The sequence below is a fragment of the Sturnira hondurensis genome, unplaced genomic scaffold, assembly GCF_014824575.4.
Source record: "Sturnira hondurensis isolate 20B ecotype Veracruz unplaced genomic scaffold, ASM1482457v3 Scaffold0004152, whole genome shotgun sequence".
Classification (NCBI taxonomy): Eukaryota; Metazoa; Chordata; class Mammalia; order Chiroptera; family Phyllostomidae; genus Sturnira; species Sturnira hondurensis.
In genome coordinates, this window is record NW_028076783.1 from 2555919 (window position 1) to 2574159 (window position 18241).

The following is an 18241-nucleotide window of genomic DNA, read 5'->3' on the forward strand; positions in this document are numbered from 1 at the left end:
GAGAAGAGAATTTTAGCACTGGAGAAAGAGATTCATTTTTTCTGCCCTCTTCCATTTTACAGAAGAGACAACTGAGGCCCAAAGATGTCCTCTGACTCGACAGGGTCACACAGTCCAGAAAGCCTTCCACCAGATGACTATTACAGAGTTATGTTTTCATTTATTGAGTCTTCAGGAATTAAAGACAACGCTTCTAGGAAGGGATCAAAAATACTGGTTACTATGTGTACACATATTTGATATTCATTCAGCCCAAGACTTCCACTCATTTCTCCAATCTCTTGCTCATTCTCGAGATGCTTCCCCTTCCTAAAGATGGTGGGTCCTTTCCCGCACCTTCCTCCTCCCTCCTCACATTTCTTCTCTCACCTCCATTCCCTGCTGTCTCCCACTCCTCACTGTTTTCTCTCTTCCTCACTGTCTGTCAATCTAGACCTCACGATCATCCGTACAGGCAGTGGAAAGGTGAGGAAGTCAGCGAGATTGTTCACTTCCTCCAAGAATCAGTGATACTAAGACTCTTGTTGAAAAAGGCTGGTGGCCTCAGAGCTTAATGAGGGACATCTCCAAACAGACTAGCTTCCTTATTAACTCACTACACCAATCATCTCTTGCCTCATTGCAACAATTTTAAACACACAGCCAGGACTGTTTCTGTCCTTGACCTCTTACAGTTAATAGTACGCGGTAGACGAATGTCTGTTCCCCCCAAATTCATGTTAAACCTAATTCCCATGGGGATAGTATTTGGGGGTGGTGGTCTTCAGGGAATAAAGCCCCTAGGTCTTGCAGGTGGAGCCGTCATGAGTGGGATCAGTGCCTGTAGGAGAGACCCTGGGAGCTCCTCGCCCCACTGCCACGTGTGAACCAGGAGCAGGCCCTCACCAGACATCAACTCCAACAGCACCTGAATCTTAAGTTTCCCAGCCTCTGGAACTGTGAAAGATATGAATTAAAAAAAATTAAATGCCAAAACAAGGCGGGTGGAGGATAACTCACAAAGCCAAGATGCCAACAATCCTGTCTCGGAATGGAAACAATGAAGCCCATGGGTGATGCGGTCTGACTAAACAAGGCAATAAAAGAGACGCGTAAAAGAGGACAGAACCCTCGGCATCCCTAAGGGTGCCCCAAGTGCCAAAGGCAGGTTCACCTCATCTGGAGTTTATTTTTTATCAGGTTGCCGACACAGCAAGTTCAGTTCATATACTTCCTAAGAGCCAACCTACCACTACCACAAGATGCTGTTTTTGTCTCTAATAACAAGTGTAGCTTCTTTTCTTAATTACCTATCTTTGCTACATGATACCCTCCCCACACCAACCCCAACACAAGCCTAAAAGGGGGAGGAAAGAAAATGATCTCCTCTCCATTAACGGGCTCTTTTGGGTTGGCACACACGTTCCAAAGGCTCTAAATCCACCTCTTCCACCCCCACCAAACAGACAAGAAAATGACCCTCCTAGGAATACACCAAACGCCTGGTATCATAAAACACTGGAACCTTTCTTTCGGGAAAAAAAAATGCTTGAAATGACCAAGAAAGATTTTGTAGGCTGTTCTTGGCAAAATAATCTAAGAAATTCAAAGGGAGTGTTCTATGGGATGCATGGATTTATCCCAAGCAATGGATAATAGTTCTATTATAAGAAACATGATTCACTGCCAGCCTGGCAATTTGGGTTCGTTTTAGTTTTTACACACACAACCTACTGGGTGACCCAAGATTCAGGCATATTAACCACAGCCGGAGCATTAGAAGAATTAAAATGCGAGTGGATCCCACTATTTTTCTAGAACGCTCACAGAACACACTGGAGACTGCCCCTGCCTTCAAAGAGCTTATTATCTTACTGTGGAAGCAAAACCAACTGAAGGTTATAATGATCCCAAATGCAGTTGCTTGTGTACTGATACACACTGTCTATGGTTAACTTTTGCAGGGATTTAAATGGACAAGATAGGATATAGTTAAGAGCTAGACCACCAGGACCAACAGCCAAGTGAAAGGAATTAAGTCAGGGAAAGCTGTTTTCCATTCCAATAAACATTTAAGTCTCAGAAAATAAAAGAAACGTGTATTTTTCAATAAATGCCTCTTTTTATATTACATGGCTGGATGCTTTCTGGACAGACCTTCATATTTTCTATATCCCCATCACCTGCTAAAAACCACTGCCCAAGCTAAAATTCTCCTCCCTAACTGACCTTGAGGAAATGTAAATAGGAACACTCAGAGATAATGGAAAGTTCAAAAATTCCCTGAGCTGTATGGAGAGTCGGCGTGCTAGCTGTCAGATCCGTTTCCCATCCCTGCTCTGCATCTCAGGGAATTACACCTCCTGGGCTCCTTCGCAGACTGCCTTTGGGACAGGCTTATTCAGTGAGAGGCACTGGAGCGTGGGAGAAGGGAGAGAAGTCAGAGTGCTCATGTCTTCCCCGCTCCACCTTGGGTAGCGTCTCTTTGCTGGCAGAGGCGCATGTCCTTCACAGACCGGAGAGCCCTCCTCTCCTCATTCCAAACTCCCGCCAGGCAGCCCGGCCCACTGTGTCTGATGGCTCCGGGATGCGATAACACCCTCCTGTTGTCTCCCCACAATTCCTTTCAACCCCTGGATGGCCTCACACCAAAGGCTGTTCTGTTAGCTTTTCTGTCACCTACGTACTGAGTCCTCTGTATCAGCAGAGCCCTTCTGCCAAAACACATCGAGCAGTCTGTTTTCCTGATTGGACACTAACAGACTCAACTTGAGACCTGATGATTTTTCCTGCCTCCACATTGGAGGAGTAGCGAGAAGGAGGGATTATTTCTGGCTGTTTCATTGCCTGCGGGGCCCTAATGTAGCAACTTTTGAGGAAACAAATTTTGTGTTGTTTGCTTTCCTAGGGTATGAGTTTAGAAGAAACTGTCAAAGCTGCAACTACTTATTTCCCTATGACATGCTTGCCTTTATGCAAAAATGCAGAGATCCCCCAATGGAGACAGATTCCTCAGACAGAAAATACCTGTGAGAAGCAGAAGACGGAGGCTAGACTTTGAAGGGCTGGCATGTGGGCTTACTTCCTTCCCCATCTTAGCTCTAAGTCTAGAAACACGGGGAAGAAGAAGAGTGGGCTGGTTCCAAAACGCAGCCAAAGTCCCTCTCAGTTATTTGCTTAAAATTGTTCTATCTTCTGATTAGACTGTCTTAGATACAAGAGTAAGAGCCCTGGTTTCCAGTATAGAAGCTGTTAAAATGCATGCATGGAAAATTTAATTAGTAATTAATTAAATACACACAAAGCACATGCCTACATTAAAGACATATGTGTGTATGTCTTCAGCCAGCAAAGCAACACAAAGCTCTGTCTGTATGGTGCTGTTCATTTTCCAAGACATTTTTTCCATCCTCATTTTCTACATATACTTACCTAACCAGCAATAAAGATAAGTATCTTAGGAATCCTCCAGTTGTTTGCAACAGAAACCCACCCAAACTAACTAAAGCACACAAGGAAGAAGCAAAATGTGTTACTAATCTAGAAGGAAACCCTTGAATCCCGGGGAGAGAAAACTCAGCCAAATCTATGGAGGACAACTGAAGCCAGGAACTGGAAAACCATCAGAAACCCAAGGAATCTCTCCCCCCACATCACGCTCTCCATCTGGGACTCACCTGCTGCTCTCTTCTCTATGTCAACGGGTGCTCTGGCTTCTCTTCTCATAAGGCTGACGTGGCTAACCGACCCACAATAGATCCTCGGCATCTCTGTGAGTCTGCCCTTGGTTCATGTAGCCTGCTGGGACTGAAAAGAATCTCTAAACCCCCAATTCTGAGCAAAGCCCTTGCATTTGACCCAGTTTGGGTCAACTATCTACCCCTGAACCCCGCAGGTTCCCTGTACCTGGGGAGACAAGGTCAAATAATATAAGCAGGGATGCCTTGACCTGCCCTCTTGGTAAAGGATTGCAAAAGGGCATCATTACAATTATTCTGATTATCTACACAAGGAACGGACATGGAGGGGTTAAATCACCTGTCCATTATGTCAGTGATAATTAATATCAGAGTCACTACTTAATCCGAGCCTCCAGAATTCTTTCTCCTCACTTCTAAGTTATCACCCAAGTAATGGAAATCTGTGGCAGGCAAAATGTGATAACTTACAACCAATTAAATATTATTATTATCGCTACTGCTGCTGCTGCTGCCGCTATAATTATTATAAATGAACTGAGAAAGTTTTCTGAAAACATGACCTATAATATTTGTCCTCTTCCGTCAGCTCAGCCATCTGCCTTTCCAAAGTTGGCAGCCACTATGTAATGTCTAGCAGGACTCAGAATCTACTTAAATCCATGTGGATGGAACTTGAAATGAACTCTGTACAGGGGCCATAGAGTCTGAACCCTATGTAAGGTGTGGTAATTCCAGATCTACAGAGCCCAGCAGAGCAGGTGAAGAGGAATTGAACTCAATTCTTTCTGAGAATGCTGTCTCCCTGAGCTCTGTCCAGGAGGGAGCTGAATGAATGTCATGTCTTCTCCACTCTCATGGTTTGGGGCATGGAGGGAGACCAGACTGGAGAGTGCCTTCCTATTACTGTGGGAAGAAAGGTTTAACAGCCCGACCTGAGTTCCAAATGCACAGTGTGAGAAATCTCTTTGTCTTTCACCAACTCCAGGACTTCTATATTTAAGAATATTCCAACCACTACATTTGAGTCTCAGTGAGTCAACAGAGAAAAATACTTTCCCTTCTTGGGAGGCCAAGCAGCCAGAGGACTAGGCCTGGTGCACCCACACTCCTGGAAGACAGAAGTGAGCAGCTGAATGACAAAATTAAAAAAGCAATTCTCAAAACATTCTGGAACTTAAAGACATGATTTTTGAGCTATAAAACTCAGTAAGTGAATTAAAAATGAGAATGAGTTCACAATGAAGGTTAGTGGTCTGAAAGATCAAATATAGTAAATATCTCAAAGCATAAAACAAAAAGAAAAACATAGAAATCATAAAGGAAAACACTAAGAGACTACGATGACAGACTCAACACGATACAAAAGGAGCAAAAGAAACAGAGAGAAAAGGAAACAATGTATCACCTAGGAAACAACACCAGAGGGGGAAAAACTTCCCTGCGCTGAGAAAAAATCTGAACCCGAATATTGAAAGAACTTGTGAGTTCCTGATTTTAAAAAAAAAGACATTAACTAAAAGACAGACAGACAGACAGACAGACAGAGACAGACACTATCCCTGGTATATTGGGGAAAAATTAATGACATTTTAGGATTAAAAAAAATTATAAGCAGCCAGGCAAAAGAGCAGGTTTAACTACAAAAGAAATAAAAACCAGGGAGGCATCAGACTTCTCGTCTGCAATATTGGAAAGCAAAGCATTGATACTAAGACAATTGTTCAAACGTCAATTTTAAACCTTTTAGTATAAAAATGGATGAAACACATATGTGAGTCATTCGATACTCATTTTATATATGAAAAGAGGCAATATGTGGAAAGATATTTGGGCAAAAAGAGAGTTCTGGGTTCCCTGAATGAAGTATAAAAACCTGAACTTGTAACTTGTCCACCAAACGAACATTAAAAAGTATCTTAACTATGAAGAGTAAAGCAATATCTAAAATTCATCCAGGAAACTACCTAGAAACAAAGGAGCAGAAAAACTAATGTTTAAATGCAGTACTTGTGTAAATTTCTCCCTTAGGTTTCCACTACAAATCACTTCATTGTCCTCTGGAATAAACATGTGTATAACACATGTGTCATAGCCATGGTTTAAAAATCACACTGACACAGCATCCCACACATTTGCTAAGTCACGGCTTCTCCAAAATTCAGATCAACAGCTTTTCAATTAATTATCAATAAGATATCTTCTCTAACACACAGATTTTTTAGAGATTATTAATTTATAAGCAATTTGTGTTTTGGTATTTATCTTTTGGGCTCTTATTTGTCCTTAATTCTTTATGGTCAGAGAACATAATATAAATGATTTAAATCTTTTGATGTGTGATGAGACTTTATAAACATCCCTATGGTCAGTTTTGGTAATGACTCACATGCACTTGGAAAAGTATGATTTCTGCCATGGTTGAGTGCAGTGCCCTACATCTATTAATTAGGTCATATTTGTTAAATGCATTGTTCAGATTTTCCATATCTGTGTCGATTTGAGTAGGCCTGCCTGTTCTATCAATTATAGAAAAGGTGTGTCCAAGTGACTGTGGTCTTTAATGTTTTGTTATGGATTGCTTTATTTAAAACAATGGTACCAGGTGCATTCAAGTTTAGGAGTGTGAAATCTTCTTTATACTTACGTATCACTCCTCTTTACCTGAGTATGCCTGTTGCCTTAGAATCTACGTTTCTGGTTACTAAAAAACTCCAGCAGCCTTATTTCGCTCACTGTTTGCATGGTTCTTTTTCCATCCTTTTACTTTTATTATCTCTATACCTGAATATTTCAAATGTCTATTATGAAGAGCACAAACTGGAGATTATCTTTAGTACAGTCTGCCGGTGATATTTTCTTTCAGTTTTTGTTGGTCTAAAATGTCCCGCCTTTTTTTATGCAGATCATTGTGTCACTTGCCAAAAAAGTCAGGTTTATTTATTCCTCTGGAAAAAAGTCTTGTCTCATCCTCATTTGCACTGGGTAAAAAATTCCCAGTTGGTAGTTACTTTCCTTCATTACTTTTAAGATGTAATTCTATTACCTTCTATTGTTCTTGTTAAGAAGTCAGCTGTATTATTGTTGCTACTTTTTAAATAAGTCTTATTTTACTCAGTCTGGTTTTTGTCCCACCTCCAGCTACTTTTACAATGTTCTTGTATTTGGTTCTCATCAGTTTTACTCTTATGTGCCTACACTTTACTTTCTTTGTCATGATTCTACTTGTTTCCACAGAGCTTATGGAATTTGTGGGTTAATATCTTTTATCATATTTAGGATATTAATAGGCATTATTTGTTTGAATATCAGTTCTTCTACAAACTAACTGTTTGTCTTCCAATATTCCAATTACCGGTATGTTAGACATGTACATTATATTCCCAATTGGTTATCCTCCTTTACCTAGTTTGTATTCTTTTATGTCCTCTCCGTGCTTCAGTTGGATAGGTTCTATTAAGCTATGAGTTTATTGTTCCTGACTTCTGCTGTCAAATGTATTTACTGAGTAATTAACTTAAGATATTGTATTGTTTGATTCTCCAGTTTCTATTTGAGTCTTTTTATAGGGTTTGCTTCTGTGGTGGAATAACCATGCTTTATCCACCTCTATTCAGTAACTCTATGTTCTTAATCATAGCCATTTTAAAATCATTGTCTTTTAACACCAATTTCCAGATCACCTGTGAATATATTCTACTGACAGTTTTTCCTCTTGTTTTTTCATCAGCAATATTTAACATCAGGTATTGTGTTAAAAATTGTGGAGGTTCCAGAATATATTATCTTCCTCTGAACCACTTTAATCTTTTCTCCTGCTAGGCAGAACGAGTCGCAGGTGGTCCCCTTTACCCAGACAAACACTGATGGGCTTGGAAGCTGCACTGTGGTCTTAGGGAGGCACCGTCTGTCTCTAGAAGTCAGCCCCCGCCCTCCCTCAGCCCTGGGGATGTTATCTCACACTGCTTCCCACTGAATGTCTAGTATGGTCACCAGGTGCATTATCCTAGCATTTCCTGAACGCTGATACTGGTTTCTTTAACGGTACTTTCTGGAAGTTTTAATTGGGCTTTTTCTTTCTTTTTTTCTCCCCCTCCCACTTCATTCACTTAAAAATTCAGCAAATGTCTTGAGGAAAGAACAACCTGTTTTAAGATTCCTCAAGTCACAATTTTTTTTTCGGTGTTCTCCACGAGACTACCTAGTGTGTCGGTTTCTCCTTCCCTTAACAGTGACTCTCTGCTCAGGCAGTGCCCCCTTCTCTGCTTTCTACCCATGCCCAGAAGTAGCAAATTTCCCAGGGGAAAAAAGAGAGATCGATCTTCAGTGCAGCTTTCCATAGATTTCCAGTCTGTAAAAATTTAACCAGTCTAGTTCTAGTTACATCAACAATTCCTCATGCATTTAAACAGAACTTTTTTTTCAGAAAATGAATTTCTTTTTTTTTTCTTTTTTTTCTTTTTTTTAAATATAATTTTTATTTAATTCTTGTTCAAGTACAGGTTTCTGTCTTATATTCCCAACCCTGCCCGCCCCCCACCCTTTTGAAGTGATTCTCCACGTGCTGTAGTTGTTCTCTTCAGGAGCATTATTCCACCACAAGTCACTCCATCCTATCCAGAACCCTCATCATATTTTTGTTCATTGTAAAACATAGTAAGTGCCATCAGTTCCTTCTAAAGTCATCAGGAAAGGCACATAGATGGGAATATCTTATATTAAGTGCTGGGAAGAGCTACGTGCAATGCAAAGGAATTTATAACACTACATAAAATACTGTAAAATCAATCTATTGCAGCATAAATATAATATTGCATGGAGTATGCATGTCATGGGCTTTTATATAAAAGACACAGAGAAACAAGAAGGTACACTGATTAGCACCAACAAGTAATGGGAACAGAGGACTCTCACACCAATTCCATAATGTAATGAGGAAATAATACAGTGGTGTTCAGCAACAGCAATAATACAGCAACAAGTTGCTCCTGTTCTTAGGGTTTGAGATTTCTGTGTTTTTTCTTTTCTTCAGGCCTATATATTCAGAATGAGACAGATATTTTTACTTATATATATATATATGTGTGTGTGTGTGTGTGTATAATGGCTTTGATACATATGTGTCATTATATTTACAAAAATGATTTTAAAACAGCAATTTTAAGAGTCTCTCAAAATTGCTTAACCTTACATAATGGATCTGGTCATAACCTCCATGCTAGTATCTAAGGAAGAGCCAAAAATTGTTGTAATACACTGGAAGTCAAACTCTTCCACATTCATTTATAAAAGCTGCCAATGAAGAGTTAGATTATAAATCATCTCTTTCTTTCTGGGGTCCATTCTTAGCAAACATACTTATTTTGGAAGACTTCCCAAATGTTTAAATTATATGATTTTCTTTCTGTAATTAAAGCATTCTCATCTTGCTAATAATTACCTATGGTGATACCTTCTAAAACTGGACAATTTCACTATAATCCTAGAAACGTAATAAAGCTATGTTTTCAGCATTCACATATTACGGGTTTATTGCAACAATCATAGTGCAATGTTGGTTTCAGAAGTATAATTGTTCCCTTGTTTTTTATTGTTCCCTAGATTTATGCAAAGTCCAAAAGTCTGCATGATACTGAAGGTCATCTTCACAACAACTAGCAGGAAAAAGAGGACATACTAGGAACTGACAGCACAACCTTGGATACTGAACAATAGACTGTAATCAAGGGCCCTGACTTTGTGATGACGGCAAATCGCTTAACTTCCATGCTGCTCTGATTTGTTAGGTATATATAAAATGGTACTAGAAAATCCTAACATACTTCATAAAGTTATTGTGAGGCCCAAATGAGGTGTTTTTTGAAATATTACACTTTGAAAAATGAGAAAGCACTATGCAAATACAAGAGTCAGACTTTATACAAATAACTTTATGAGGCATTTTTATCCAGAAAACAAACTATCTTCAGGCACTTGAAAACTTTGTCAGCTTTCATTTGCATAAAATCATTATTCTAATTACTAATTTATTTTCCTGTATTTACTAAAGCAGGTTCATGAGGGCGCCTATTAGGCAATCCTTTATTAGCATAATTCAAATTATGTACATGAAAGTAAATAAAGATGCATTTCTCTACCAATAATAATTTCGGAGAGTCTCCATTAATCTAACTAACTTAAGTATTACTCTAAATGGGGGGAAGGACTGAGGGTGGGAGTGGGGAGGGGGTGAGGCGAGGGAAAGTGGTGGCGGGGAAAATGGAGACAACTGCACTTGAACAACAATAAAAAACATTAAGCACACTACAGAAAACTTTTATGCTGTCTACATGTGAGAGAAGGAAGCCTGAAATTGCAGAATGTGCCCAATACAGACCCCAACCAGTGCTAACACTCCGCCCAGCAGCAATATCTAACTACTGTGCACACGCTCCATCTTCTATTCTGCTGCTTTCACTTCGCCTTTGAGAAATAGTGCCAACATTCAAAAAATGAAGATCAAGAGACACTATTATATAACATCAAGTAACACGAAGAGACCAGAACTTAACGCTCCCTCATATCCAGCTCATTTTACAGCCTTGATCATCTCTAGTTGCTCAACTGAATTGTTGACACCCGCAGAATCAGGAAAAAGAGATGTTTATCTCCTTAGCTATGGCAAATAAAAGTAGCATGCCCCCCTTTGTAATCTTACGTCTCTTCCTTTTCCCCTTCATCTGCACTCTCCTCTTTCTAATCACAGTCCTCCCGCATTGCAGGTATTTCTACTCCTTTGAGTTTGTGCTGGTCAATTGCCCTGGGCTGTTCTCTGCTCCTTGTATACAAGGGAACGGGACTCAGCCATAAGGAAAAATGAAATACGGCCACTATGGTACCACATGGATGGGTCCTGAGAATATCACGCTAAGTGAAATAAGTCTGACAGAAAAAGTCAAGAACCATATGACTTCACTCATATGTGGGATATAAAACTAAAAGCAAGAGATGAACAGACCAGACAAACGAACAGAAACTCACAGACAATAATCGGGCAGTTATCAGAGGGAACGGGAGGAGGTTGGGATAGTAAGGGTGGATAGTCAGATGTGTGCTGATAAAAGGAGATCTCACTGGTTGGTGTGCACACAGTACAATACACAGATCATGTATCACAGAATTATACAGTTGAAATCTATATAATTTTACTAACCAGTATCACCCCAACAAATTTAGTAAAGAATTTTAAACGGCCTTTCATCTTCAGGCTCTGAAACCAAGCCTTCCCATTATCCCACAGGATGCTCTGCCTTGTAGTGGGTGAATGGCTCACTTACCTGCCTCTTCAACTGCAGTGAAAGCCCCTTGAAGGCAAGGACTATGCCATATCCGTCTCGCTATTCTCTCACACTGTGGTGCATGCGTATGCTTAGCAGGTAAGGATGTGAATGAGAGAATAGACAAATGAATGAATAGATGCTATAGATGACCTAGCGATGGACAGTATTTGAAAGTTATGCAGACTGAACTAGCATACATTTGGCAGGAGAGCAAATTCAAATTATTTTAAAAATCTACTTAACTTATAAATCCATCCTGACCTAGAAATAATATTATCAAACCTTATCTAATGTGAGAAACTTGGATATTATCACATAAAACTTGATTCAATTGTTCACATAAAAGAACCCTAGATAAGAAACATTAAAAAGATTTATGTTCCATCAATATTCTGTCACTTTTCATGTCTCTCCAAGTCATTTTTTACCTTTAATAGTCTTAAGTATAGAGACCCAAGGAAAAAAGGGACCAGTAATAAAATAATAGTGAAATAATCAAATTATTAAGCAGCTATATGATTTTGAGGTAACACAAAATTATTCAAAATCATGCTTTTGAGAACGTATTTCATCATGTAAAGAAATCTTCCCAACAAATGTATTAAATGAATAAAACAGAATATTCTTTAATTTTCAGAGTAAATAGCTCTACCTATATGCCTTTCTTCATAAGTGAAGGTAAAAGGCTAGAAGGATATATGTGTCTGTGTGTGTGTATAATGTTCAAAGTAGTAATCTTTGGTTGGTGAGAGTATAGTTCCATTTTTTAAATTTAATTCAAAATACTTTTTGAATTGCCTAAATGTTCTAAAAGAGCATCTTTGGTTATTTTAATCAGAGAAAACATCTATACGTTACTTCAGTTTTAACAGGAGAAGGAACATTAAAATTTGGGGGTGAAAGGACAAACGAGGCACACTTAGCCCTGAAGGAGAACCCGCTGTGCCCTGACTTCACTAAGTGAACCTAAGCAAGCCACTGAACACTTACAACCTCCACTGGCTAATTTTTAAAAGGCAGTCCTGCAGTAGAGGAGCGTTAAAATGCCATGTAACTATAAAACCCTGAAACGTGAAGCCAAAAGCAGATAGCTTTCAAGAGCCTTGGAAATCGGTCCCATCCTTCACAACAGACAGGACATAAACATGAACCAGGTAAATAGGAAACCAAAGCGGCAGCGGCAAGAACCATGGAACTCCCCCGAAGACCTCGTACTAGGGTGTGACAACACGGTCTCCCAAATTCCTTCCACTGACAGAGTGGCCCCAGGGAATTAACTGCAAGCTGCATGGGGTATTCTCAAGGTGTGAAGGAGTCATTTGGGGAGGGGGGGCACAAAGGGTATGCTAAACAATAATATGCAATATATAGTCTTGATGTGCCACATACAGTATCCGCTTCCTTTTATTTCACAGTTCATCTCCCAGCTCACAAAAGTTTTATCGGACTGGAGGCATGTGCAATATTCCCTTTATAAAATTTTATAGTCCCTTGCTATTTTCAGGGATTTGTTTTATAGGCACAATTTGTTGCTTTAATCGCACCCAATTGTCATGCTCTAAATCACGGTGAATAAAAATGTCCTAAAAGGAGAGATGTGCTGAGGATAGTACTTAATTACACTTAGTGCCTGATTTAAATGTTATCCAGGCCTTGTCAAGAGCCAGGCACAGAATACCCAAGCAATGCAAACTTTCATGAACCAGCACAAGTTCCTACCAGGCTTTGAACGGCAAAGCCCACTCACACTCAGGCCACATTGTGCTGGCAGCTTCCTGATGAAGGTGGGTCCTCCCGTCTTCCATCAGCTAATGGACTAGCTCAGACGGCTCATGTTCTCCAAGCATGTGGGAAAGCATGGGTTTCGTCTTTCAGCCCGTCATTGAACAAGGCAATTTCAGGTACTTTTCTTGGAGGAGCATCCCTAATTCCTATTCAGCCAAACGCTACTGGTGATGAGTGTTAGTGTGGGAAAGAAAAGTCTCCCCCAGGGAAAGGTCATTCGTTTCTAGGAGGCAACTATGCTTCAGCAAGACTCGGGAATGCTTAGGGCATGCATCGCCTCCCCCTTACACTCTCTCTTTAGGTGTGTGAAGCAGAAAGACAACAACAGAAGTCACGGTGGCCCCTTGACCTGGCCCCTGCTACCACCACTCCCCCTTTAATGGAATGTTCCCCCCTCATTTAAGCTCTTTTTCCTGAGCAAAGACCCCAAGTAACCGGTGCACCACAGGGACTGTTTCAGAAATGGGCTCGGTACCCACGGCAACCCAATTTCAAAGCCCAGTTCCAACGGGACAGGATGTTCATGCAAGAGAGATGGCCTCTGGGTGCTTGGGTGACCAAGCTGGTCTGGGGCTCGTTCTGCCTGGGAGTGGTACCAAACAGGGAGACAGATCTAAAAACAGAGCATCAGGGGCTGGGGTTAGCCACGCCCAACACAACATCATCCAAGTTCCAGGAGCCAAGCTGGTAAATCCTCATTCTGTCCTAAACTAGTGAAACTTCCCTTTCTGTCACCTGCCACCGAATGAGTCCAGACCAGAGAGAGACAACACTGCAAGTGGAACGCTGCATTTTGTGCAGAAAAGCAACACCAGTCCCACTCCTTCTCCTTTACTGAACGTGCCCTAAGTAGCGCAGTTCTAGAGAAGGAGAAGATATGATCACACACTGGAACACATGTTGCCTCAGTGGCCAATACGGCTTTCGCACACCCCAAGGCAACATTTGCTAACTCCCGAAGGACCAGCCCAGCACATCAATGGGAAGTAAGCATGAAATAAATGGAAACTAGGAGCAGTCATAGCAATATCTGAAACATGCAGGGTTTTTACACTGAAAGGTCTAAATTTACAGCTCCATTCATCCTCTGGTAGAATTTACCCTCCCACTTATAGGTTGATATGTTTTTAAAGAGATTGGTCAGGAAGTTGTCCTGAGTCATTCCCACTCACAGGTGCACTTACCGGAGGCTGGCCTGTAAGTGACAGAGTATACTGGTATATGGGGCTGAAGATTTACATTCATGGCATTGTAGTATATTCTTTTGATAATTCCCTTTTCGGTTTGAATTTATGCTTTTTAATTGGTTCACATGGATAGATATCTATATCTTCACTTACACTTCATTCATTTCAAGGTTGTTTAGCATTTTATAGTGAGACTAAATCACAATTTACTTACCAGTTTCTCTATCATGGCGTGTTAGGTGGTTCCCACCCATTAATCTTTCATTCATTACCACAAACAGAATCACTATGAATACCCCCGTACTGTATCTCTTATGGAAACCATGTGACAGCTTCTCTGAGGAGGTGGCCAGAAGTAGACACAGGGGATGTGGGGTATCTACACAATGTCAAGTTCACCGTGTCCTAATAAATCAGTCTCCAAAGTGGATGTGCCCTTTCACATTCCCAACAGCAATTTAAATCTCTTGAATATTATTGAGAAAAACAGAATTCTATATTAAGTAAAAAATGAATTCATGTGAAAAACATCACAATAATGAGAGAACTAAAAATAGCTGACTTAAAAGTAATAGGTATATCCCTGGCTGGTATAGCTCAGTGGATTGAGCACAGGCCTGAGAACCAAACAACCACGGTTTGATTCCCAGTCAAGGCACATGCCTGGGTTTCAGGCCAGTTCCCAGCAGGGGATGCACGAGAGGCAACCACACATTGATATTTCTCTCCCTCTCTCTGCTTCCCTTCCCCTCTCTCTAAAAATAAATAAATAAAATATTTTAAAAACATTTTTAAAAGTAATAGGTATAATTTCACTCATTTCATCCTGCTCTCTTGCTCATGCTGATATTGGTGTATGTCTTTCTAATTGTCAAAACGCTTTTAACATAAAACTCTTAACACTGCCCTAACAGAGACATTGTCACATCAAAACCACCACAACAGCCTTCTGACTGGTCTCTCCCACCTGCAGCCCTAGCAGACCTTCGAAAGTCCAGACTGACCGTGACTCTCCCATGCCTCAAACACCTCAACTCCAAAAGTCTTCAACATGAGCAGCACCGTCAGCCCACCATGCTGGCCTGGGCAACTTCTCGGCCCCTGGCCCTGAGACACTATTCCATAGCTTCCAGTCCTTCCCTCTCTTTTCCTACCCCAGGTGTTTGGACACACATGGAAATGTTGCCCTGTCCACTGCCAATCCGCCACTTGCTCCAGGCTACCTCCTATTCCTTTTTGAGGTAACAGCTTGGATATGAATCCCTGCAGGAAACCAAGTGCAACTCCCAAGGCCTGGGGGTGTCAAAGCCTCCCAGGGCGCCCCGCACTTCCGCCAGCACAGCGCCTAGTCCCTACACGGCACACTGCCTTGCCGGCAGACTGTCATTTGTTTCCCCCACCGGGCTGGGGGGTCTTTCCAGAGCAGGAAAGGAGGCTGGTGCCCCTAGCACAGTGGCCAATACTCGAGATCAGCAAATATCTCAAAGATCGATAGTGTGTTGTAGCGCAGCCTGCAGCCACAGAACATCATGAAGAGGCAAGACCAAAAGGCGACACTACATCGATTCTCTCTCTTTCGTGTTCTACTTTTCTTGTTTCTTCTGTCTCTGTCATATCTACGGCTGTAGATGATTCCTGCACCTTTGTCACTACCACACCTTTTGTTCAAAATATTGTTATTAATACTCTTCATTTCCACACAAGGGACAGTTTTATTCTAGCTTTTACTTTCCTGAAAGCTGAGGTCTAGAGAGGGAAACATTTGATATGGCCACAATGTTACTTTCAGTATGAATTCATTCTATAATGAAAGCGTTATTATTATTAATCTGAAAAAAATTAATCTGTCTTATTCTAGGTTGCTTAGTTTCGTCACGTTCCATTAATTCCCACCGTAATGAGCACGGAATATTTTCACAGTGGCTGTGTTTCCAGAGACTATGAAAAGAAAACTCCTTTCTAGATTCTAACTTTTAAGAATATAGGAATTCTGTACTAATCCTAATCAGTGACCAAGCACCTAGATCCTCTGTCCCCAAGACCCACCCCAAAGGCCACCTGACTGGGAGAACGGCTCCAGGTCTCCCTAACAGCTCCAAACGAAGGCATCATCTCTGAAGGCACGTCCACCACCCTGTGACTTAAGTTTGGGTCCCTCCAAACCTTGAAAAGTCCTTTAGGTTGTGTTGAAACTTCTTTTATTTGTCCTACTTTGCCTCTTTACACTTTAATAAACTGGGGAGTGGTACTTTTATTTTCACAACAAGGGGCCTTTAGATACATGACTCGCATATACTGTATCACTTCATGTTCAAATTGCCCCAGAGGAATAGATACTACAGATACACATATCCTAATTTTCAGATGACAAAAAATGAAGCTCAGAGAGCTGTCAAGGTCCGTCTTCTTCCCTCTCCCGCTCTCCAACCTCTTTTTCTTGCTCTGAGCTGAATCCTCCAGTTTCAGACAATTGTTACTCGCATGGAGCTGGCATCTATTTCCCTGGGCATCACTTCTCCAAAAAGTATACTTAAGGCCTTCTTCTCCCCCTCAGGACATTGAGGGCTAGGATATTCCTGCATATGACAGCTCTTGCCATGTAAGAGTTCTACTTTCACTGTTCTGAGGCAGTTGCTAAAACCACTGCTTATTTATAATATGTATATATAAATATAATATTTATCATAATGACTAGTCTCTGCTTGTTCAACTCGCCTTCTCCCTACATGAGTGTTAGCAGTGGTCTTCCAAATCTTTTATAGCCAAATTCTTTGTAAAACAAAATCTTTTGTGAAATTTAAATGCATATTTGGAAAAAAAAGATAACAAGCTCTGATTCAAGTGAATGTGGACCACCTGGAGTTACTATTCTTAGACCCCTACCTGTCCATCCACTTGGCCCTTCCTCTCCATAGCATCTCAATTTCAGGTGAGCCATTAGGGAATCTTACAGCATCATGCTATACAATGTAAGCCACTAACTATGTTATCTCTTGGTCCTTCTTTATTTAGGGTGATATGCTGGTCTGACCTTAATGATCAAGTAGTCCATGGAATACAAAGATTTAGAATAATTCATTGAAAATATCAATTAGTGGACGAAAAATGGCGGCGGAGTAGGACAGAGCGACTGCAGTTCTCCTACACTTGGGGGAAAATCCTGGCAGATTTACAGAGGAACAGCGCAATCAATTCCCCAACCAACAATTCCCCAGCATTTATGAAAATAAGAGACCAGAGATAGTGACGAACCAGACCGCTGGGGGTTGTTGGGGTCTCAGGGACGCGAGTAAGGACGGAGGCGGCCAGACCTGCAGCAGCCATTAGCCAGTGAGTAAAGACCTCGGAGCCGCAGCTGCCGCAGCGGTTGGAGCCCAGAGGCTTCCTTCCATCTGTGCCCAGCCACAAGGGCGGCTGCCACAGAGAACTCATCGGGAGCCCAGCAACCCTGAGAAAAGTCAAGGGCAGTGGCAGCGGTGGCAGCGGCAGTACGGCACCCATTGGCCGGCGCATAAAGACCTTGGAGCCTTGGCTGCCTCAGCGGTCGGGGCCCAGAGGCTTCCCCCTGCGCCCAGCGACAGGGGCGTCTGACACAGAGGACTCATCGGGACCCCAGCACCTGTGAGTAAAGACAAAAGCAGCAGCAGCAGGGCCGGCTGCCCTCGGGAGCCAGGCACCCCAGAGTAAAGTCAAAAGCAGCAGCGGCGGGACCAGCAGCCATTGGCCAGTGCGCAAAGACCTCGGAGCTGCTGCTGCCGCAGCAGCTTGCAGGACCCAGAGGCTTCTGTCTACAGCCAGCGTCGGGGTATCTGCCACAGAGGACTCAGCGGGAGCCCAGCAACTGTGAGTAAAGACAAAAGCGGCAGTGGCAGGACCGGCTGCCCTGGGCCAGCCCAAACGCCTCAGAGCTGCCGCTGCCGCTGTGTTAGGGGTGTAGAGGCTTCCGTCTGTGGCCAGTGCCACGGAGGACTCATAGGGACCCCACCACCCAGTGGAGGATTGGGCCGGCTGCAGGGTCCCTGGAAGAGCTGGCTCCCTCCCTCAACATCTAGGAGGGGCTGGGTGGCAGAGACCTGTCTGCCTAGGTGTGCAGGGAGGGTGGCAAGGACAGGGGGCCGTGTTCAGTTGCGATCTCTGTGGTCGCCAGCCCACCAGCCTGCCAGCCCAGGAAATTTGAGAGGAGCATTGTCCTAACCAGTCAGGTTGGGGATTGGGCTGGGCTGAGAGGCACGCTTTCTGGAGAAGTTTTTACTGGAAAGTGGACTGAGGTGTT